Source organism: Aethalodelphis obliquidens, unplaced genomic scaffold (assembly GCF_003676395.1).
Source record: "Aethalodelphis obliquidens isolate GAN/ISIS:26980383/991018 unplaced genomic scaffold, ASM367639v1 scaffold6, whole genome shotgun sequence".
Lineage (NCBI taxonomy): Eukaryota > Metazoa > Chordata > Mammalia > Artiodactyla > Delphinidae > Aethalodelphis > Aethalodelphis obliquidens.
Window position 1 is genome coordinate 4,515,328 of NW_020837950.1, and position 24,293 is coordinate 4,539,620.

At 39.1% G+C, this 24,293-nt stretch overlaps 1 protein-coding gene and 1 long non-coding RNA gene across 10 annotated transcripts in view; one reads left to right on the forward strand and one right to left on the reverse strand.

The window, feature by feature from the left end:
* Nucleotides 1-8,863: 8,863 nt before the first annotated feature.
* LOC113618800 (uncharacterized) lies at nt 8,864-11,043 on the reverse strand. Its single transcript, XR_003432127.1, has 2 exons — nt 10,604-11,043; nt 8,864-9,603 (listed from the first exon to the last, which is right to left on the reverse strand). It is a non-coding gene; the product is annotated as an uncharacterized LOC113618800 (long non-coding RNA).
* The window catches only part of FRYL (FRY like transcription coactivator), a 244,633-nt gene continuing 229,912 nt past the window's right edge, over nt 9,573-24,293 (forward strand). For 5 of the 9 annotated variants that reach the window (XM_027103006.1, XM_027103005.1, XM_027103009.1 and 2 more), the window contains exon 1: nt 9,576-9,788. The gene's annotated coding sequence lies outside the window, so the exon portion shown is untranslated. Of the gene's footprint in view, nt 9,789-24,293 lie in introns of all 9 variants that reach the window. The other 4 variants (XM_027103011.1, XM_027103012.1, XM_027103013.1 and 1 more) reach the window with 2 other exon arrangements.

Consider the following 24,293-nt stretch of genomic DNA (forward strand, 5'->3'; position numbering starts at 1 on the left):
TGATTTTCTAAGTCTTTAGGAGCCAGATGTCTCCAGCTGACATCTTGGTTTTATGGGAGGGAATGTATTTGTTTCCTTAGTATAGGTTTGGGAGATAAAATACAGGATGCCCAGTTAGATTTGAATTTTAGATAAACAGGGAGGGTTTTTTTAGTGTAAGTATGTACCAAACATTGCATTGGGTATATTTCTGTAGCAATGAGTACTCTCACAAGGTACCCAAGGCAGTCACCTTGCTGAATTTGGGGCTCATTCCCAGTACAACACAGTACTACCTCTTGGGAAAGAGGCTAGGGTCTGAGCCAAGGCTATGGTCCCGTAGAACACACTTATTCATTTCTTTCTGCCCCTCTTTCCTCCTCACTCTTAAATCTCTCCTACAGTTCCTTCCCACGAGTTGTAAACTCAACTGGGCTGCAGCAAGGGAAGAAATTGATAGGCAGCCCATTGTTAAGTCTCTTCCATAAAGGGAAGATAATAGTGCCTACTTATGGGGTTGTTATGAAATTCAATCTTTTAATACAGTAAGTCCCCTACATACAAACGAGTTCCGTTCTGAGGGTGACTTTGTAAGCCCAGTTTTTTCGTAAGTCCAACACAGTTAGCCTAGGTACCCAACTAACACAACTGGCTATATAGTACTGTACTGTAATAGGTTTATAATATTTTTCATACAAATAATACATAAAGAATAAACAAACACAAAAAATAAAGAGAACAGGGGACTTCCCTGGCAGTCCAGTGGTTAAGAACCCACCCTTCCAATTCAGGGGGAGTGGGTTCGATCCCTGTTTGAGGAACGATCCCAAATGCCAGGCAGCGCGACAAAAAATTTTTTAAAAAATAAAGAAAACATTTTAAATCTTACAGTACAGTACCTTGAAAAGTACAGTAGTACAGTACAATACTTGGCATACAGGGGCTGGCATCGAGTGAACAGGCAAGAAGTGTTACTGACTGGAGGAGGGAGAGGAGGTGGGAGATGGTACAGCTGAAGGATCGTCAGCAATAGGTGATGGAGGGCGAGCTGCAATTTCACTCACGCCTGACTTTGATGGCACAGGTTCTGGTCCCTTGCTGGATTCATTCTATCTACCCTCTTGAAAAAACAGTCCCGCGATGTCTGGGTAGTAGCTCTTTTTTTCTCGTCATAGATGACACGGTAGCACTGGATTGCATTCTGAACAGCTGCTGCAACCTTCGTGTACCGTTCTACGTTCGGGTCCTGTGCCTCAAAAACTAACAGTGCCTCCTCAAATAAAGAAAATCCCCTTGCCATTTCCTGCGTCGTGAATCTCTGTGTTGCTTCAGTTACTTCTTCCTCTTGTCTCCGTCCTTTCTCTGAGCCTCCACTTCCATCAAGTCTTCATTAGTAAGCCCCTCGTGTTGCACAGCAAGGAGTTCAATGAAGTCGTCCTCTTGCAGATCTAGTTTGAAATAAAGATACGCTACAGGATGCATGCACGTGACAATGTACGCCAGACACGTGAACTAACTTATGTGATTGGACATGTGGACACACGTTCGCATCTTTGAAGGTTCGCAACTTAAAGGTTCGTATGTAGGGGACCTATGTACATTAAAATATTAAGAACATACTGTAGCTAGTGGGAAGCAGCCACATAACACTGGGAGATCAGCTCGGTGCTTTGTGACCACCTGGGGGGTGGGGTAGGGAGAGCGGGGCAGAGAGGCGGGAGGGAGGAGATATGGGGATGTATGTGTGTGTGTGGCTGATTCATTTTGTTGTACAGCAGAGGCTGGCACACCGTTGTAGAGCAATTGTACTCCAATAAAGATGTTAAAAAAATAAAATAAAGCTTATGGACTTACAATATGAAAAATAAATAAATGTTAGCTGAACTGTCAAAAAAAAAAAAGTGCACACTGGCTATTACTATTTTACTAGGTAAAATAGTAGTGTTTGACTCTAGGGCCTAGAGTCTAGGGTCTAGAAGCCTTTGACTATTGTAGTCACCATGGCTTTCCCTCATTAATTATTCTCCACACTGTAAAGAGTGATCTTTCAAAACTGCAAATCTGACCATGTCATGGTTTTGACGTAAAGCCTTCAAGGTTTTCTAGGACTTTGAATAAAGAGCTACTAGGCCCTGAATGCTTTTTCTTTTCTTTTTTTTTTTTTTTGAAATGTTGAGCCTTCTTCTAATTTATTTATTTTTATTTTGGCTGTGTTGGGTCTTCGTTTCTGTGCAAGGGCTTTCTCTAGTTGTGGCAAGCGGGGGCCACTCTTCATCACAGCGCGCGGGCCTCTCACTATCGTGGCCTCTCTTGTTGCGGAGCACAGGCTCCAGATGCGCAGGCTCAGTAGTTGTGCCTCACGGGCCTAGTTGCTCCGCGGCATGTGGGATCTTCCCAGACCAGGGCTCGAACCCGTGTCCCCTGCATTAGCAGGCAGATTCTCAACCACTGTGCAACCAGGGAAGCCCTGCTTTTTCTTTTAAAAACTATTTCGTCAATTTAACTCCCTGCCTCTCTTCCTTTCACTTTGTATTTTCTAGGCACACAGATTTTTGAGTGCCATTAAGGTGGCCTACATGATGTGCCTTCTGCCTGAAATATTTCCCTTCTCCCCACTCCCACTTCACCATGTCAGTTCATACTCATTTCCCAGTCCTTGTCAAAAGTGAACCTCCTCTGACCTCCTAGTCTAGATTACAGGTCATAGTTTAGAGCACCCTGTACCCTTCCTTCATAGCCACTAATTACAGTTTCTAACTATATATTTGTATGGTTATTATATCATAAGCTCCATGAGGACAGGGACATTGTCCATCTTGTTAGCCATTATAGTCCCCAGGTCCAGCATAGTACTGAACACATATTAGGTACTCAACCAAAAAATGTATTTTTTAATGAATTAGGGTTGTATTAGACCAGAAGTCAGCACTATTGCCCATAAACAGATCTGGCCCACTACCTCTTTTTTTTTTTTAATAAATTTATTTATTTATTTTTGGCTGCGTTAGGTCTTCGTTGCTGTGCACAGGCTTTCTGTAGTTGCAGTGAGCAGGGGCTACTGTTCGTTGCTGTGTGCGGGCGTCTCATTGCGGTGGCTTCTCTTGTTGCGGAGCACAGGCTCTAGGCACGTGGGCTTCAGTAGTTGTGGCACATGGGCTCAGTAGTTGTGGCACATGGGCTTAGTTGCTCCACAGCATGTGGGATCTTCCTAGACCAGGGCTTGAACCCGTGTTCCCTGCATTGGTAGGTGGATTCCTAACCACTGTGCCACCAGGGAAGTCCCCCTTTACCTCTTTTTACATGGATTGCAAGCCAAGAATGGTTTTTATTCTTCTAAATAATTAGGACAAAATAAAAAGAAGAATGATATATCTTGACACATGAAAATTAAATTCCATTTCAGTGTCCATAAATAAAGTTTTATTGAAACATAGCTCTGCATACTTGTTTATGCATTCTCTATGGCCACTTTTGCGCTGCAGCAAGAGTTGAGTAGTTGTGACAGAGCCCATAGGGCCACAAAGCCAAAAATATTTATTATCTGGCCCTTTACAGAAAAACTTAGCTGACCCTTTTAAACAATAGTAATTCTGGGCTCTGGGGCACTTTGTGTTCAAAAGCACCTGCAGGTGGCTTTTCTCAATTGTTAACAGTTTGCTTCTGTTGCTGAAACAAGCGATCTATTTATTTTGCTTAGTTGGAAGGATTAATTAAGGAGACTTTCCTTTGTCCTTTGTTTTTCTGCTTTTCTATCAACAGACAGAAGCCCCCAAAGGCGGTCAGTCATATGGTAAACTCCTTTGCCAGTGGTATGATGGCTTAACCATTCCCCCCCCAATCAGATTTCCTGTTTTTTCAGATAATTCATGAATTCCTTTTCCAAATGAGATAATGAGTTGATAGGTGGTAACAAGTTTAAATAGAGTGCCTACATTTTCCCTTCAACTTTCCTTCAACTCATAAACACGGAATGGATTAAAAAATGTTTTCTGTTTTCTTATAAATGGACTATATCCCTTTCCAGTTACAAATTCATACTTACCAGAGCAACACTTCAAAATACACATTAAAATCTAACAAGGTTTTAAGATAGTTTCGAAGTGATTTCACCATAGTACTGGATAACTGTCCCAACAGGGACAGATGAACTGTTCATTCCTTTAAATAATTTAATTTAAAAATCTAATCTGAAAAGTAACCACTGTTTATGCTCTTGGCTGCTGAATTTAAAGATATTTTTAGTGAGTAGACAATATTGTAGAGTAGACAAAGATATTTTAGAGTAGACAAAGAGGATTGTAGTGAATATAGGTGTGGGTTTTTTTGCCGCACCAGGCAGCTTTTGGGATCTCAGTTCCCTGATCAGGGATGGAACCTGGGCCCTGGAAGTGAAAGCAAGGAGTCGTAACCACTGGACCGCCAGGGAATTCCCTAGGTGTCTTTCTTTATATCATGCCTTTTACTTCTGAGAAGTTTTTTGTGAGTGGAAATAGATCTCATTTGAATAATATTCTAAAAATTCTCTCAGAGTAATTCACTTATAAAGTCAGTATTTAATCCTTGATTTATCTCTTCTTTAAATTCATATTTTCACACAATGAATCTATTTAGAATGGAAGTCCCCTTGTAATGATAAAAGGAAAGAAAAATGACAGAATACTAACATACCAGCAGTAAAATATTTTGGATAAAGTTAAAATCTTATTGATAAAAGTGTCACAATTATGAAGCTCTTAAATGATCTAAAATAGGTATAGAATTTGAATGCAAAATAAATATAATATTTTATAAATGGAAGATGATCTAATATACATTATCAAATATTCCGTGAAACAACAAATCAATTATTTGACCCAGTTTAGAAGATGGTATTTCTAGACCTTTACCGTGGCATCAGATTTCTTCTACAAGTTGCTTAGCCATTATGAGCCATCCCATCATAAAGAATTTGTATCTGATTGGGTTGCACGATTTAAAAAAGCACTTTTATATATAAATAAATAAGTATATTTAAATATATATTTGAATTACCCTAACACAAACATTTCTCCATGTGCTGCAGTAGGCTCATATTAGCATTACAATAACTGTGACGCAGGATAGATACTATGATATTCATTGATGGTTATTGGGCACTTAACCTAAATTTTTGGGAGCTCAGAAAATATGTTATATGGGTAAAAAAATTTTTAAAAGAGCACTTGAATATTTATTGTTTGACTCATTGACAAACAAGGGGGAACTTTCTAAGGACTAAACAATGGTTCTTAAAGAGTGGTAAGTTTCCCAAAAGGAAAGGAGGGAAACTCTGTAAGATATGGTAGATGCAAAAAGGAATTCAGGAAGCATTTTGCAAGGGCCTCCAGTAACAATGAGAGTTTCTCTACAAATATCCTGGCAGGAAGCTAGCAAGTCAATTAGTGATGATGCTCTAACATTTACTCATGGGTAGAGTGAAAATTAACAAAAAGTCACATAGTTTCTCCTCCCCTCCATAAACATTATAGAGGGAAAAAAATCTTAGTAATATTTTCATTTCTAAGCCATCTTTTAAAATAGATGAAAAAGAGCATCAGATCAAGTACTGTGAAATACAGTGAGTATTCTGGACCCAACTGGAGGTTTGTACAAATTCTTTTATTTATTTATTTGGTTTCATCGGGTCTTAGTTGCGGCACTTGGGCTCCTTAGTTGTGGCATGGGAACTGTTAGTTGTGACATGCATGTGGGATCTAGTTCCCTGACCAGGGATCGAACCTGGGCCCCCTGCATTGGGAGTCTTATCCACTGCGCCACCAGGGAAGTCCCCTGTATAAGTTCTTTATAATGTCAAATTTATTCAGAGGACTTTCATTCTGAAGTTATAACCATCCCAACCAATTTTTGGTTTTCAGATATTCTTGTTTTATGAAACAACCTTCCCAATTTTGGTGTTTTTTTTTTTTTTTTTTTTTGCGGTACGCGGGCCTCTCACTGTTGTGGCCTCTCCTGTTGCGGAGCACAGGCTCCGGAAGCAGGCTCAGCGGCCATGGCTCACGGGCCCAGCCGCTCCGCAGCATGTGGGATCTTCCCGGACCGGGGCACGAACCTGTGTCCCCTGCATCGGCAGGCGGACTCTCAACCACTGCGCCACCAGGGAAACCCCCAATTTTGGGTTTTAAAATATTCTTATTTTATGAAATAATGGGGAGAATAGATAGCGATTTATTTATATTTATTTTTATACCTTTGCTTCGCAAAATAAAAAAGTTGTTAAACCTATATCAGTTCCCAAAAATTCCTTGCAAATTTTACTGGTCCATGAAATAAAAAAGCCTGGGAACCAGTAATCTAGACTAATTGATGAGATAGATTTACAGTAAAATATTAAATAATTAGAATATTCCTAGAATAGTGTTCTGGTTAATTAGATTTTCACATTGTAGGTTAACGTTTTTGTCTCATCCTTGCTCAGTCAATTTGACATGCATTTACTGAAAGCTTTCAGTTATGTCAGGCATCATCCTAATCAGAATTATATATATATATATAGTAGAAAAATAATTAAATCAGGGAAGGGGGTGCAATCAGAGAAAGCTTCACAAAAAAAGTAAAGCTTCTTTTGGGTTTGGATGGACAGATGGAAGCATCCTCCAGGTGAGCATGGAGGGGAAAGCTATTCTACACAAAGGGACCCACATGCCCCAAAGCACTGAGGCTTGAAAGAGCAGAATCATTGATATCTAAAGAGCAGCCATTTCAAGTGTCAAATGAAGGAGTGGCCAGAGAATAAATCTGAGAGGTAGCCTGGAGTCAGATTATAAAGTGATTTGTATGTTTTGCTTAGGTGCTTGGACTATATTCAGTATGTGCTTGGAGAATCTTCGAAGGGTTTTAAGTAGGAGAGAATTGGAAATCTTTTAAAAAATATATTAGTATCTTTTTTTTTCCTGCCTAAGTAGAATATACTGAACATAATTGAACCTTTTACTGATAACTGAAGATCTTTCAGTGATCTTCTCAATGAATATCAGTTCTCATTTTATAAAGGAACACATTGAAATATAGAAGGTGTAGGACTTCCTCCTCTTGAGAGACCCAGGAGATATTTTTTGAAGTTTTCTTTATAAAACAAATTACTGTGAATGTATTTTGTCTTAATTTGTCTCATTCTTGTTAATGCTAATAAAGGTCTGGGGAAAGATTTTGGTTGACAGTTTTTACTGACTGGATTTTTTCTTAATTTTACTATGGAAAATCACTGATTAATAGATGGTATCCACCTACATGCTGAGTGAGGGGTAAAATTGTGTCAGTTATGGGTAGAATTTGGAGAGTCATATTCATCAATTTCCCCCCTATTGTTTACTCAACACATAATAGTTACTATATAAACCTATGGTGAACTGAAAAGAATTTGTAATATACATGGTAACATTTTTTTTTCTTAGGAAAACTGAATTACTGGCTTAACTGGTAGTTCTTTGATATGGTTTACCTTTATATATAAACAAAGGGAGAATAAGTGATCATAACGTGTGAAATTTCACCTTTAAAAGAGTTTAACAAAGATCTATATACAAGGATGTTGAAAAGCTTTAGTCAAACTGGCACATTGGGGAATATTTCTTTTTAAAGAATGGGGATCTGGCTTAGAGATGGAAAACAAAGGTAGGAGACATAAAGTCCTTCTGAAGGGAAAAGTGCAAATTGTCAATTTCTCCAGGGTTAGAACTGCAGCTGTGTTCAATAATACTGAACATTCTTAAGAATGACCTGCATATCCATGCTTGCAGATTTCCTAAATTCTTCTTCAGTGTGAAATACCAATAGCAGTATTAGTACCAGGAGTCTGGGTGTATGGGCTAAAAAGTAATAGGTAATCCTATTGTGGGCAAGTATGAAATAGAGAAAAAAATAATATAAATTATATTTGTAAGGTGATGATCTCAACGTGGTTGGTTAGGTGTGACAAAGAGAATCTAGAGGTTACTGTTAGACAGCCTTCTGGAGTTATGAGCCCAATGTGCTAGTGTAACAAAATAATCTTGGCCTCATAAAGGAAGTGATTTACAAAGAACTTGAAAACATTGCCTAGATCTTGATTTTAAAAAAATACCTTGAAGGCCATATAAATATAATCCAGATATTTCCTTATCTCCTACTAGAAACACCTAAACCACCTACAACGTTTCCCTTTTCTCACTCTTCCATATTTATGGGTATCCCCAGGAGATTTTTCCCCTGAACTCACGGAAAAGTCCTATCGACTATCGATGTTTATTCCCCCTTTTCTGGTATAAATCCCTTCCAGGGTACCGCTGAGCCCTGTCACTATCTTGGCATCATTGGTTTCCACTGGGCTCTCACTGCAAATGCACTAAACATCCTGAGGTCCAAAGTCTCTTGAAGTTCAATGGCAAAGAGGGGCAGAACATTTAACCATTTACCCCTAACATTCACAGATGGGTACCAAAGGACTTGAGTACCCAATTTTAGTAGGTACGACACTTTTGGTTCTTGCAGTTCCCATGGGAAACTGGGGAACTCCTAACACAGACCACACCAGGCTGCAGCAGAATTCCTCCTCTTTCAGGCGTGAGGTTTCGCGGCAGGGTTAAGCTTCCGGTGCCAGACTGCCCCATTCTCTCAAGAAATAGACTTCTGGTGCCCGCTTGGGCTCAACCTGGGCTCCCCCCGGCACAATTCTATTAAGGGGGATGGACTTCAACTTTGCAGGCTGGCATGGTGGGTGGGCATCTATTCAATCTTTTCAGAAGAGTAATTTAGCTCTCGTGACAAACCCCGAGATAACAACAGAGGACGTAAATTAAACGGAACTTTTAATGGAAGCGATTTAAAGGGTTTTTTAAATGAATGCGGGACAAACAAGGACACCTCTAGGTTTACAGATACTTTTATTAAAGCTCTCTGGAGTAGCGAAATGCCAGTGGGATCGACAGTAGGAGTAGAGTGGACGGTGAGTGAAAATTTGTTGAGTACATCTCAGAAGTTAGTACTAGAATTTCAGGTATTCTCATTCTAACCACTCCATTCAGTAGACCGAAGGATGAGATTCCGCAGTATCCCAGCTCCAGTTCCCGATATATTACTCATCTGGAGAAGATTTTGAAATTTCCTCTTCTCCCTTTCCGTCTTTCTCCAACACAGGCTGTGAGTTTGTCCACCACCCCTACCAATATTTAAAGGGAAAGGCGCTTAGAACAAGGCAAAATAGAGGGGAGGACTTTGCGGCCGTTTCTCAAACCCGTAAAGAGAGAGAGCGATAATGGGTAAGGGGCGTGCAGACTAACTCCTTCCTTGCCCAATCAGGTGCACAGGAAGATGTCCTTTTACCAATAAAAATAAAGTTCGCTTTCCGGAGGCGGGAGGGTGAGCCTTGACTGCCAGTTCTCCAAAGCAACGATAGAGTAGAAGACGGAGAATGATTAGAGGTAGGACCAACCCAGGAAAGGGGGCGGGGTGAAGGTGGGGGTAACTCTGAGCGGCGGCTGGACTGGCGAGTGCGATGCGACAACTGCTGTTCCTGTAGTAGTGTTTCTCGCCAATCAGGAAAGCTAGGGAGTGGGCGGGGCGGGGAAGAGGTGGGAAGAGCTCGCAGCACCGCCGGGCGGCCGTCGGGCTCTGGGGGGAGAGAGAGAGAAATCCGGTTAAAATCAGAGTCGGAGGGAGGTTTAACCACAGATCGGTTCCGATCGGATTATTCCTTAAAGGGGACGCGCCATTGTCAAGAGAACGGAGCCTGGGGCCCGAGGGCGGGGACCGGCGGCGCCTGAGGAGTGAGGCAGCTGCACTTGGACTGGGGACGGGTAGGTGTTGCCTGGGGAAAGGCGCTTCATTTCACTTTCTCTTCCACCCCAGGGGTAGGCGCCGGGATGCCCGCCGACTGGCGGCCACAGCCCTGGCGGGAGACGAGGTCGCCGGCCCTCGCTCGCTGCCTTTCTGATGGGAGTCGAGGGGGAGGCGGGCCAGAATGGCTGGCAAGCTGCGCCGCCCGGGCCAAGACTCATAACGGACACTTAGCCGTGGCGCAGCCCCCGCCTCAACCGAAAACCCGCCGGAGCGGCAGCTGGTCCTCGGGGAGCGCCGCGCGCCCGGCTCCCCGCGCGCGCGCTGCTTCCTCGCGCGCCCCCTCTCCCTCGCGCGCCCCATTCCGCTCGCGCGCGCCGCGTCCTCGTGGACTCGCGGGAGCCGCCCCGCGGGGAGGAAGGCGGCGGCGGCCGCGGCGAGGCGGAGGGAGGTCGGCGGTCACTGCTTCACTGCCCCGGCTAGGAAGGCAGGGCTGAGGAGCAAACTTAGTTCGGCAGCTGGCGGCCCCAGGCGAGGAGGACGCTGGGGACCCGCTGAGCGCGCGGAGTCGCCAGCCCGGCCCAGCATTGTCCTGCTTTTCCTTTGCTCTCGTCTCTCCGCCCACTGCTCGCGGTAGTGGGGAGGGGTGCGGACGCGGGCGCCGTGCCCGCGCCGCTCCGCGCCTTCCGCGCACCCCCAGACCCCGAGCCTACCCGAGCCGGAATCGGCCCCACCGACACCGCAGCCAGCGCTTGCGGGCTGTGTGGGCCAGTGAGTGTCCTTGCAGGTCTCAGTCTCCGCACCGGCGCAGACTCCCTGGGCGCTGAGCTCTTACTTGTAACTTTTCTTTGCCAATTGCTGGAAGTTGTGGCTTCCGGGCGGCAGGTTCTTTGGACAAAACCTTAGTTTCTTGCGTTCTGGAGAGGCTTATTTCTACGGCGAAATGGTTCTTGATAGCTGTCGGTGTTTTCCTCTCATCCCAGTTTCATTTCTCGGCACCTAAAATCGCGTATCTCGTGGATTTGCATTGTAAGGGAGCATTAACCTCTCTCAGGTCAAGATAATTTGAAAAAAAAAAAAAAAAGGGAGCGGTGCTGATGACGAGCTAGAGCTCTATGAAGAGCCGAATGCGCCTTAACCTTTGAACTGTGGAAAGTATTACCTCGACTTTACTGGTGGAGCTTCTTTTGGAAGGAAAAAAAATTGCAAAACGAAACAGAACAAAAAACTCCAGTTTGCTAGGGTCTATAGGATTAGGAAAAAATAAACTTTTGATAAAAGTAAAGTTAGTTTACTACTAACTATTTACTACTAACTAACTATTACTGTTCTGCCCAGCCGATATCTCCGTAAATTTCTGCTACTGAACCCATAGGCATTATAATTAGTAACAGTAACTTGTACTATTGATGAAACAAATGTAAGAAGTTTTTTTCCATCTTGAGCACTGCTGCTATTCTATACCTGTCAATACTTGCTAAAGAAATTATATTTAGAAACAGTACCTCCTTGTTAGAGACCTTATTTAGAAAAGGAATGTTCTCATGAACATTCATTTTTGACAGTTTCTTCTTGTGCAGTACTTTGTAGAGTACTTGCATGTGCAAGTTACAACCCTATAAACAAAGCTGCGGTGTGTGTGTTATTCTGTAGTCTTTTTTTGGCTACTCATTATCAAAGATAGCATTCCATCCTGTCTTTTCTTACATTCTGAGTTATTTTGTAAAATTACTTCTCTAGAAAAGTGAATTTTATTGGAACCTCTGGCCCAGCGGGTTTTTTTTTTTTAAGCAATACTAACAACTTTCCAAAGTGTTCATTGATTATATGAGTGGTGTACAGCATTATAACATAAGTTCACAGGCTCAGCAGTAACAACAGAGAAGCTGTACTTGGGAATCTAAAAGCCAATTTCAGGTAATAATATTTGAGAGATACTTGGCTCTTCCTATAGAATTTAGGAAGTGTAGACACACAAACACATGATCTTTCGTAGTAATCTTGATGGTATCTGGCGTTGTTACACCTAATATCCTCCTTCCTCCTCTTCTCTTTGATCCTCTTCTTTGATAAGTATGTCAGGCAGGACTGCTGGCATAATCGTCTTTTCCATCTCATAATAGAAAGTAGAAGATTAAAACAAGCTTTCAAATTTCTATTTTTGTTTACTTACCAGCTTATTTAAACAATAGAGGAGAGAATTCCTGAACTTTTAAAAGATCGCATATAAAGAAAACACTCAGAAAGAATTATCTTTGAACTATCTAGGCTATGTTTCCTGGAAAACATACTTTTCCTGTGTGCTTTTCACATTGTTTTAAACACATTGTCCTAAATATACACATTGCCAGGGAATTTCTTGAATTGTGAACTGTCCATTGAGATCCCTGGGAACTAGGACTGTCCTCTATTTCTGTGCAGATTCACTGTGTCACCTAGTACTTTTCTAGTGCCCAATTAATGTGTTGACTTAGGTCTTTGTGACAGAAAACGATAATGTTCTATAGAGGCTGCTTGAGAGGCTTATATATTTATTTTTTAAAATAAACACCTTTCTGAGCAAGTTACACCAAAGAATAGCAATTGGTTTAGTGTTTGAGGGAAGATATATTAATCTAGGTGCTTTTTGTTCTGTGTACAAAACTGTGATTTGTTTATAATATCTGTTCCACGGACATCTTTTGTGATGGTGATTGTTTCTTGTCCCAATTATTAGAATTAGGTTTAATCTGTCAGCATCTGTTGAGTACCCATTTATTTGAGGAGTTTTATGGAAAGGTAAAGCAGAAATGGATGACAGTCATTGCTCTCAAAGGTATGGAGTTTAATGGGAAGATGCAAAATTATCATCCATAGGGAAAAGATAATGTGTATCCCATTGCAGTAACAGGTGCAAACTAACAGTGACACAGGATTCATGCCAAAATGGTAAAGGAATAGTGGAATGATAGAAGAAACTTAGGTGATGTGGGAAAGTTTTCATTGCTTTATGTAGCAAATTTTATAATATATTTTTTAAAAATTAAAAAAATAAAGTATGTTTGGGGTGTATGTTCACTACTTGAACTATTTTTAATCTATAAAATATTGGGGGGGGCAGAGCATGTACTCTGAATTTCACCTATTGTTACCTCATCAGAGGGATCATCTATATAACCGAGCTCGAATGTCACCTTGTCTGCAAGCTCTCCTGTTCTCCTGATCCGAAGTGATGGCTCTTTTCTCTTGCTCCTGTAAAGTCCTTTTACAGCACAAGCCATGCTCTGACTTACAGTATAGTTATGTGTGTATTTATTCATTAGCTTGTGGATTTTGGTAAAAACCATTAACAAAAGTTGGAGCCTTCCCGCCCGCCCCCCCCATCCCTTTTACTGTTGCCTAAAGTACTTGAGCAGGTTTGTTATTATTACCCCAGTAGAGTCTGTAAAACCACAAGCAATAAAAAAGTTCATATTGTTTTATTTGGGGAAAGAGTATATGAGTGTTTAAAGGAAAAACCAATTTTTTCCTTATCACCAGTTTCACATGCTCATTGTAAAATATTGTTATGAAGGAAATGTATAATTTAGAAACTAAATATCCCCTCTAACATTGCCCCTATCACATTATAACTATTGGTAATGGTTTGACTTTTAATTCCAGGTTTTTTTTCCCCTTCTTTTTTTTTTATTACCTTCAGATAGGAGTGCCTTAAACTATCATACTTGAGTAAGTTATGTTTACTGGGAATGGAGAAGGGTAATCAATTTTTATACACTTATTTATTTTTTATTTTATATAATAAAATAAATAATTATTAATTTCTCCAGGCTCAGTTATTATGGTTATTTCACCTGTTCTTGAGAAACAAGGCTCCCACCAGTATTTTTGTGTTCAAAACATAGTCTATGATTTATAGACTATTAGAATCATAATCATTTCAAAAATGGTCAAAACCTGTGTCCCTGAACACTTTAAGTACCTTTAGGCTAAAATGTTTTTGGAGTACATACCGTAAGCCTAATCTCTTCTCATTTCTTGATTCTTCTCGTCTCTAGAGAGCATTAAAAATTGCTCCGAGACTGCCAACTGGCACTGCTCACAGTAGCCCCTGGAGGAATGTAGGAAGATATTTGTTTCTCATCAGTTCACACGTAGAGGTTTTACTCTACCCTTATGTTGCTCATTATAAAAAGAGAGCTACAATTTAGGCTGATGAAGGAGGTGATAAGATTCTGTTGTTCTGGGTGCTTCTTTAAGCCAGCCCAGGTGGGAAAAAGTTTTCCAAAGGTTCCTAAATAGAAAACCCAGCTGCAAGCAGCCAGGGCTAATCAGGTGAGAAATCTCCGTTTATTCAGCAAGTTTTTATTGAAAACTACACCTAATTTGTGCACCATGTAGGCACTGAGAATAGGATGATGAAGTCTGTCTGGACCCCAAGCTATGAGCTCCTCTGAGTAGGATCCTTAAATAGACAGAGTGGTACATGTGGATGAAAGGTAGTGTACATGACGTGTACTTCTAGGTGGTTTGTTATTCACCCTTGTTTGTTGTTCTGTATAGCTTCTTTCAAAGTATCCTAACAAACAAACCTGGTATTCCATAGGAGGTGGGTTGGGGTCCTGGAGCCTGTTAAAGTAAATCTGTGAGCTGTAGAATTTTTTTTTTTTAATTTCAAGCAGTGCTATTCCTGTGAGGCAGAATATTTCAGAAATTCTGCAGATGTTGATGTGTCTTTCCTTATACCCTACAAGGATCGTCCATTTCATAGACCACCATTATGACACTGTATCTGTATCCTAGTAGGTAATTCACAATTTACTGATAGAGTAGTAACACATTCTTTTAAACTCAAAATGCTATAATAGATAGATAGCTTTATCAGGATTTTTTTATGTTATGAAAATAATTGTTTTGAAAAATCACTTGTATTAAAATATAGTGTGAAGTATTTCTAACTTTTACAAAATGGACTACCTCCTTTCCCTGCAAGCCTGTTCTGTTGCTCGATCTTTGTATTGGTGGGGAAAGAATCAGGTTGTTGAGAAAGGGGCCTTGTAGAATTGTCAGTGATGGAGTCAACCAGGCTAGGAAGAATATCTGACCAAGGATACATCCTATGGAGTTTGACCATAATGCAGCAAGTGTGATTTGTCGAGTTTTGAGAAGAGTTAAAAATTTTAAATGACAGCTTAATTGAGATATAATTTACATGCCATACAATTCACCTATTTAAAGTGTACAAGTCAATGGTTTTTAGTATATTCCGGAGTTGTACACCTCTCACAACCAGTTTTAGAACTTTTTCATCACCCCATCACCTTCCTTACCTCCCTCCTCAGCCCTAGGCAACTGCTAATCTACATTCCATCTCTATACATTTGCTATTCTGGACATTTCATATAAATGAAAGATAACATTTTAATAAATGTGCATTCCTGTGTAAATCCGTCCCTCTAATGCGCATAAATCCTAGGAGTAGAGAGGGTCTTTTCATGACCCTCGAAGTTTAGAAAGATTTTCTTTAAGAGGGAATTAATCTAAATTCTTATTCTACCTAAGCCTGGAGAGAAATGGGAAAAGAGATTTTTTTCCCCCTATAAAAATCATGACTCATTTTGAAAGAAAGAATGAAAAAGACTCATTTTGGTGACACTTTTATGTTTATTTAATCATTTGGTGACTCTCTACAAGTAAGTAATTTGTCTCAAGTTCTGTATACTGGACTTAAATAAAGGACGGTACTTCGAAAGAAGTTGAAAGTACTTGGTAAGTTCTAATCATTGCTGAATGTAACTTGATGTTTACCTTATTGGTTCAGAATATATTGCGCAACTTGTCATTTATTTGATCAGAGATAGTGCTGCGTAAGTTGATTGTGATGAACTTGTATTGCCCCTGCACAGTGCTGAGACGTTGTAGGCACTTAATAAGTGTATATTGGTTGCCTGACCACTATGATCATATTTTCATCAGCTCTCTAGTCCTTATTTTCTGTCTCATAGTAATAATAGCAGCTACAATTATTGAGTGCTTACTAAGTAATAAGTTCTTTATATGTACTATCTTTTAAAGTAAAAGGATGCAATTTAGTTTTGAGAATTTTCTGTATCTCCATTGATTGTAGTTTTACAGGCTTCTGATCATTTTTTTTTTAAGATTATTTTGAATGACCATTTTTGATCAAACCTAAGACACTTTGATGCCACTGCATTCTTGAACTTTTAGGAAATGTCAACATAAAGTTTTTACCAACTGAATGTTGCTGTTGGGTGACAGCAGTTGTGAGATACATTTCTATTTTAGAACAACCATACTTCAGAGAGGTTGAAGTGGTGGTGGTAGTGTTTATTAAAGGGCATCTGGGAATTGAAGAAGGGGATATTAGTTTGTTCATTTACTGCAGTGCAGCTTCATTTTTTTAGGCTGTAAAACATTCACAGATACGCCTTGTTGCCTGAATGAATTTCAACATATTTCAACTTCTCAGGACTCCTTGTTTTGTTTTGTCCTCTTTTGTGTGTGGTTTTTTTTTTTTCTTTTTTTTGGCTGTGTCTATATTTCATGGTAACATTCAGATGTGATGTAATTTAGTTCAATACTAAAGAATGCTGGAAAGATAATTTAAATGTGATTTTCAGTTTTCTTCTCCATTAAAAAAATTTAAGATGGATAGTGCTATCTATAAATACTAGTAAAAAAAATATTACTTTGATGGTTCCATTCATGTGTCTTGGGTGTCAGTGAACTCATCACAGTGTATTTGCAGAATCTCCAGGCATTAGTCTCCCCAGTCAGCAATATACATACCACCATATTTTGTTCATTTGTTGGTGAAACCATTCCTTTCTAAAGCATGTTTGGTTTTGGGGAGTAGATTTGCTTATTACTTTATTGTTAACTGTATCTCTTTGTTTGCTCTCATTACACTCACCTGTAGTAGTTTACTCACCTTTCTGATTTGGTATTTTCCGTGTGATATGAGACTAGAACCCATAACCACTTGTTGAATGGTGGATAAAAATGATAGAAGGTTCTGGGTGAGAAACTGAAGAACTTCCTGTGCATGGAGCTTTAGTGCTAGGACCTTGTTATGTTGGTTTTTACTGCTTAGAAGTAAAAGGTGGTATAACAGGGTGGTATATTTAACTTCCCCTGAATAATGGATCTCTTAAAATTCTGTCTTATTAAGTCTAACTCAAGTGGATGGAGAATAATTAAGTGGATGGAAAATAATTATTTTCTGGACGTCTTGATAGTCTACTTCGTGTGAGAACCCAACCCACAGCTTGAATACCAGGATACCTGTATGCATTGGTATATTGTTTGCTGCAATTCAGAACCTAATACAATACCATGAGCAGAAATGAGAGGCTTTAAAGAACTGTGAGGTTGCATATAAAATAGCCACATGTGCCTGTTATCTTGATATTTATATTTAAACAGGATCTTTTGCTAATCTATTTTCTTTGAGGTAAAATTGTCTTTGTAGATGCACTTTTCTGTGTTTATGTTGATGGTAACTTAGGCTGTGTATTGTATTTAATATTCCTGGCAATACTGAATCCATAGTATAGTTTCAGTGAATACTGGTTAGAGTTTTAGTCATACATTTCTTTATGGTTATTTCACTTTTTCCTGTTGTAGAACTCATGGAGTCATAATATTTAAGAGCTGGACTGTTCTTGGGAATGATCTAATATGACTCCTCCATTTTGTAGACGAGGATGAGATTGTGACTTGTTTAAACTATGGATAAAAATTGAGTTCTTTTTGATGCTCAGTCCCATGTTTTTCCTGTTCTGGCATATGCTTGCCCAAGTAAAAAATGTAAAAGATAGAGTCTTAGATTATTGTAGCCTCTGTAACAGAGGTCTGCAAAAGTTTTATGTCACACTCCAGCAGCATAAAAAAATGTATCTGCATTCCCAATATGTGTATGTTTGTTGTAAACTATGTACTATAATATTATGCACATAAAAAGACATTAACAAAAATAATGAGATAAAGATGAAAAATATTTTAGAACAATTTAAAATGTATTATTTCCATGTTTTTGATTCCACCTAAAATCTTAGTAATTTTAAAAATAAGTATGATTGAATGTCTTCACTTAAAAAAACTTTTTATTTTGAAATAATTATAAATTCATGGCAAGTTGCAAAAATAGTACAAGGAGTCCTGTGTAACCTTCATTCAGTGTCCCTCAGTTGTAATATCTTATATAACACCACATATTTATAACAACATTAAACCAGGGAACTAACATTGGTACAGTACAGTTAAGTAGCCATATTCAGATTTCATGCTTTTTAATGCATTCATTCATGTGTATGTGTGTGTATAGTTCTATGCAATTTGATAACATTTCATGTCTGGATTCATTTAACCACCACCACAATCAAGATACAGTACTGTTCCATCACTGCCAAGAACTCCCTCACGCAGCTCAAGGTCTCCTCCTTCCCCACCCTCCCCACCCTCCTCACCCCTATTTACTGGCAACCTGTAATTTGTTCCCCATCTCTATAATTGTGTCATTTTGAGAATGTTACATAAATGGAATCATACTGTATGTAACCTTTTGAGATGGACTTTGTTCACCCAACCCAATGCCCTAGAGAACCATCCGAGCTGTTGTATGTATCAGTAGTTCATTTCTTTTTAGTGCTGAGTAGGGTTCAGTGTATGGATGTACAACAGTACACAGTATGCTAACTCGTCACCTGTTGAAGAGCATAGGAGTTGTTTCCAGCTTTTGGCTGTTACAAATAAAGCTACTATGCACATTTGTATATAGGTTTTTGTGTGAACATAAGTTTTCATTTCTCTGGTATAAGTGCCCAAGAGTGTAATTGCTGGGTTCTATTGTAAGTGTATGTTTAGTTTTACAAGAAATGGCCAGACTATCTTCCAGACTGGCTATATATTCCCAACAGCAATGTATGAAAGAGCCAGCTTCTCTACATGCTTGGCAGAATTTGGTTTTGTTCACTGTTTTTAAAAAATTTTAGTCATTTTAATAGTTGTGTAGTGATAGCTCATTGTAGTTTCAATTTGCCTTTCCCTAGTGGGCAAATTGTTTCCCTAATGAGCAAATTGGGTTTTCATTGTTGCGTTTTGAGAGTTCTTTATATATTCTAGATATAAGTCTTTTGTTAGATATGTGATTGGCACAAATTTTCTTCCCATCTACAGCTTGTCTTTTCATCCTCTTAACAGGAATTTTTTACAGAGGCAAGAAAGTTTTAAATTTTCATGTAGTGCATTTAATCATTGTTTTTTCTTTTATGATTGTTCTTTTGGTGTCATGTCTATGGACTGTTCACCTAGTCCTAGGTCTCAAAGACTTTTTTCCCCTGTGTTTTCTTCTAAAAAGTTTTACAGATTATGTTTTACAAGATAATCACATTTTTACCTTACAGCTTTTGGTAAAGCACTGGTATTGGTAACAGGCAGTTGTCAGCTCTCCCATTTTCTTGTTGCTTGCTTGTATTTTGCTTATTAGTATTATGTTTAATCTGACTTTCTTTGCAAAAATCTTAAAAATCCATCCATGAGTGATATCGTAATTCTCCTGAGATCTGCAGATCTACTTACTTGGGCCCATGCGGGCTGCAGCATGTTGTGATCTGCTGAAAGTGAACAGGTGAGGACATCACAAACAACCCCTCCAGGGTGTGAAACTGCTACCTCTCCCTTAGGAGACTTTTATCTACTGCAGTACTGTGGGTGTAGTCAGCGTCACAAACAGAAACCCTTGAGTATCTTAAGCTAGAAGAGATTTCATACAAGGTATTAGGTGCTTACAGAATTGTCAGAAGGGCCTAACAGCAGGTTTTAGGGGGTCAATCCAGAGGTAACTCACCAGGGCAGCTCAGAGGCCACCTTGGGAGCGGTGCTGGAATCCAGACCTCGTGCCACCTCTGCCACTGTTGCATTTGCCTCTAGATACTCTGAAAACTGCAGGACAGACCCCAACTTGCAACCTTGGATTAGGAAGTCAGATCAAGACACCTCTGCTGCTGGTGTTCCTGCCGCCCCACTTCTCGTCACCCAAGAAGCTGGGGGATGGACTCTGGAATTATGCTGTAGAGAAATCTCATATTTCCACAGCTGTGCTTGCCCCCCAGATAACTAAAAAGGCTCCTTTCTAATTGCTTATTCGGTAGGCGGGAGGTCAAGTGCGCCAATCTGTGGTGTCCAGCATAGTTCACGTAAATGCCATAAGATGGAAGCAGCCTGACACAGGACCAAGAGCAGGTGCTGGTGTCAGTCTGAGACATTGAATGTTAGTAAACCTCAAATTTCAAATTTAAGATAACACATATGTACTACCTTATAGTATTTTTACCTTATTGGCTTGAGAACCCTTCTTTTGAGGCTTGCATTTACTCTACTTTGAACTTAATACATTTTGCGTGACTAAGTAGTAGGAACATAGCAGGTCTGGTATGATATTTTTCCCAAATATTTAAATTTTATTCTTAATGTCTCACAATTTTTGAAACCATATTTTTCCTTTTTTTAAATAAATATATACAAGTATAAAATGTTACTGTTTTGGGGAACACTCATTAAATTCAGTCAACATTATTCTCTTACTGTCTGGACCTGAGCTTTCTCTCTTACACCTGTGCTTTCCCCAGCTCTCCCTGGAGAATTCTGTGAAAGAAGTGGATTTTCTCCTAGAACTGTGCTTTGGTATCAGAGGCACTCCAGCCAGCAGCCAGCAGTACTTTGGTTTCTATTTGTTGAAAATAATTAAAGTTTGGTTTGTTTTATTGCATACTTTGAATTTTATTCCTGGGTGTAACAAATTTTGGCATAAAACCAAAAATTGAGACATACAGATATCTTTGCAAAGACTGGTTTTATATGGTCTGTAATGGCAGTCAATTTAAAATACAATAAAATAAGTTATATTAAAAATTTTGAGTATGTGTTCAAGTGCGTTTTTCTAGTGAGAAGTCTGTAGGTTCATCAGATTCTCAAAACAGAGGCCATGACCCAGGAAAGATTAAAAACGGCTGCTCTAAAGGTATAAGTTCAATCAAGACATTTGCCAAACATTTAATACCAAGGTTTCTGCCGTCAGTCACAGATCCCTTCCCTGATCTCCATCCTGTATCTGTAGACTTTTTTCAGGACATAAAAAGAAAATTATTGTTACCCAAGTGTTTAGGGAGGGGCCAAGGAACATCATAAGAGGTCATTATTAGATGAGAAGAGACACCTGGAAGTCAATTATATCACCCGAATAGTTTTTTTTTTTTTAAGAAGATATGTTCCCATATGGCTGATGTTTTCCTGAAAAATAATGTGTTGTACATGTCAAGACATAGTAAACTGTTGATATCTGCAATCCAGTATATTACATCTTGGGGGATTTATTTGAATGCTTGAAATAGTTATAAAAATAATTTATATGTTCAACTCTAGAGCCTAAAATTGTACAAATGGGGAAGGAATCTACAAGCTTAAACTCTGTAATTCATTTAAAATAGGTAAGAGATGATTCAGAGACACATAAATGTGTTGGATTTTCACATCCGATATGTCACATTTTCACATAGTTTTAGCTTTGTTTCTTAACTAATGACCTCTCTTCATATGCCAAAGCCTAAGTGGAATGTAGCATGGTTTGTAGAGATTTAAAAACCTTTTGTTTAAACAAAATCATGCACAGGGATCCCTAATATAAAGTGATGAAAGGAGAGATGGTTTTAGTTGATGTAGGGGCAAGAAAAGCCTTACTTTTTGTACATTTCCCTTTACTCTCTCCCCGCCCCCCAGACACACACAAATAGAGTTATGAGGGCTTTAGAAACAGGTGGGCCTAATGTAATCACAAGGGCCTTTAAAAGAAGAAGCAGGAGGCAGCAGAGTCAGAACTAGAGGGATGGCATCATGGGAAGGAATTGACCGGGCGTTGCTGGCACTGAAGATGGAAGGCGGCCGTGAGCCAAGGAATGTGGGCAGCTTCTATAAACCAGTAAAGGCAAGAAAATGGATTCTCCTTAGAGTTTCCAGACAGGAATGCAGCTCTACTGACACTTTGATTTTATCCCCGTGAGACCTGTTTTGGACTTCTGACTTCCGGAACTGTAAGACATAAATTCGTTACCACTAAATTTATGGTAATTTGTAATTGCAACAATAGCAAACTGATACAGTGCTTAATACATTTTAGGAGTAAACATTCTTAACAGCCTGCGAATTTTACCCTCGTCTATTTCAACAGCTCTTTCTCTGTACCTGGTTTTCCCTTTTCAGAAAGAGAAGAACCAGGAGATCCTAAACTGTCTTCAGATTTATCAATTTCACTTTAATTCTTTATAGGTTTATAGTATATGCAATATAAATTAATAAAAGGATTCGAGTGCTTACCTTTTCTGTGCTGGTCATGATGAAGTTAGAAAAGAATGTGGCAAGACCCTATTGTAGATAATAATCAAACAGTTAACAACAATAACTACCAAGCATCAGAAGACTGAGTGCCAAAGTGAGTGGTAGGGATAGTAGTAGGTATCATGAAAGAGCAAAGGAGAGAGCAGCTGTTTTAGACTGGAACAATCTCTGAAGGCTTTGTAAAAGAGATTTTTGAGCTAGGAATATGCTCTTAAAGGTATTGGGGAAATTGGTTCCAACAAAATAATCTATGTTATTAGAAACACAAAACTTAAAGTTTACTAGTTTAATTATTTTTATTATTTTATTTTTTATGAACACATGGGAGAAATATATTTTTCCTATTGAACGTTTTATGGTGGAGGAGAGACTCTTGTAGAATTTTAAAAACGTGTAAATGCAAACTACAGTAAATTGATGACATTTGTCTTGATAATGTGAAGTATAACACCTGAGATAATCTGTATTCCCTGTGTTGCCTGAGTGATACATATTGCCTTGAGTGATACATATTGTTTTTTCATTGTATTTTAATGTTTAAATCTCAAAATATGATTGGAAACCTAGTATGATCTAATCTGAGTTCATCGTGTAATAAGTGCTAAAAACATTGACCATGATTACATTTTTGAAGGAAAGGTATTACATGGGCTTGCTAAAGATAATTATGTTAGACTAACCTTACTCTTTAGATAGGATTATTGGACTGTGGGTCAAGAGAATGGAGAAGGTACAGTATAACTGGATTTCAGCCAAACATAAGATTTCTCTCTGTTGACAGGGGGAGGCTGTGGGCTGGATGGCCATAAAATTAGGTAGAAATGTGACTGGTTGAGTAGCACCTCTAAAAATTAATAATGAATTGATGACAGCTAGAAAAAATTTCTAGTGACATGCTGAAAATCACTGTCCATATTTTTGTAATGATGTGAATGAAAACATTGATACCATGCTTATCAAATTTTTGGATGAAATGAATTTTTTAGGGTTGACTTTTGAAAATAATATTTCTGACTGAAATGGTGGGCTAAGGCTAACGTGATAACTTAATGGAGCTTGATGTGAAGTCCTGTATATGAGTTCAGAAAACAGCTGCGTAATTATAGGGGTGAGGGAAGTGTGGTTGAGTACAAACAACTTAGGTATTTTAATTACTCTGATAAACTCAATATAGATATAAAATGTACTGCAACTATAAGAAAGGCTTCATAGAATCGTCATCTGGACTACTGGGGGAGGAGGTTCAGAAGAGGAAAGGTATCAGTCTTACTTTATTCTGTACTGTCCAGATTATACCTGGAGTACTGTGTTGAGTTCTGGATGTGGCGTTTGACGAGTTAGAAAACAGAAAATAACAAGTGTTGGCGAGGATGTGGAGAAATCGGAGCGCTTGTACATTGTTGGTAGGAGTTTATGATGGTACAGCTACTGTGGAAAACAGTTTGACAACAAACAGTTAAACCGAAAACTATGATATGACCCACATGTTCTGTTCCTGCGTACTTACCCAAAATAATTGAAAACAGGTATTCAAAGAGATATTTGTAATGAATGTTCATGGCGGTGCTTACATAGCAGTTTACTTTAGCTAAAAGGTAGAAACAACCCAAATGTAATCAACGGATGAATGGATAACCAAAATGTGGTATATGTGTACAATGGAATATTATTCAACCATAAAAATGAAGTACTGATAAATGCTTCAAAGTGCATGAACCTCAAACGTTATGATTAGTGAATGAAGCTGGACACAAATGATCACATATTGTATGAGTCCACTGATATGAAATATCTAGGACAGGTAAATCCGTAGAGACATACATCAGTTCGGTGGCTGCCAGGGGCATGGGGAATGGGCAGTGACTGCTTGATGGGTATGGGTTTCCTTTGGGGGTGATGAAAATGTTTTGGAACTAGGTAGAGGTGTTGATTGCAAAACATTGTGAATATACTAAATGCCATTGATTTGTACACTTAAAAAGGTTAATTTTATATCATGTGGATTTTAGCTTAATTTAAAAAAAGTGTCAGTACATATAAATCTGTTGGATAGTATTGAGAGTCCAGAAATAAACCCTATGATCAATCAATTTTTTTTTTTTTTTTTTTTTTTTTTTTTTTTTTTTGGCGGTACG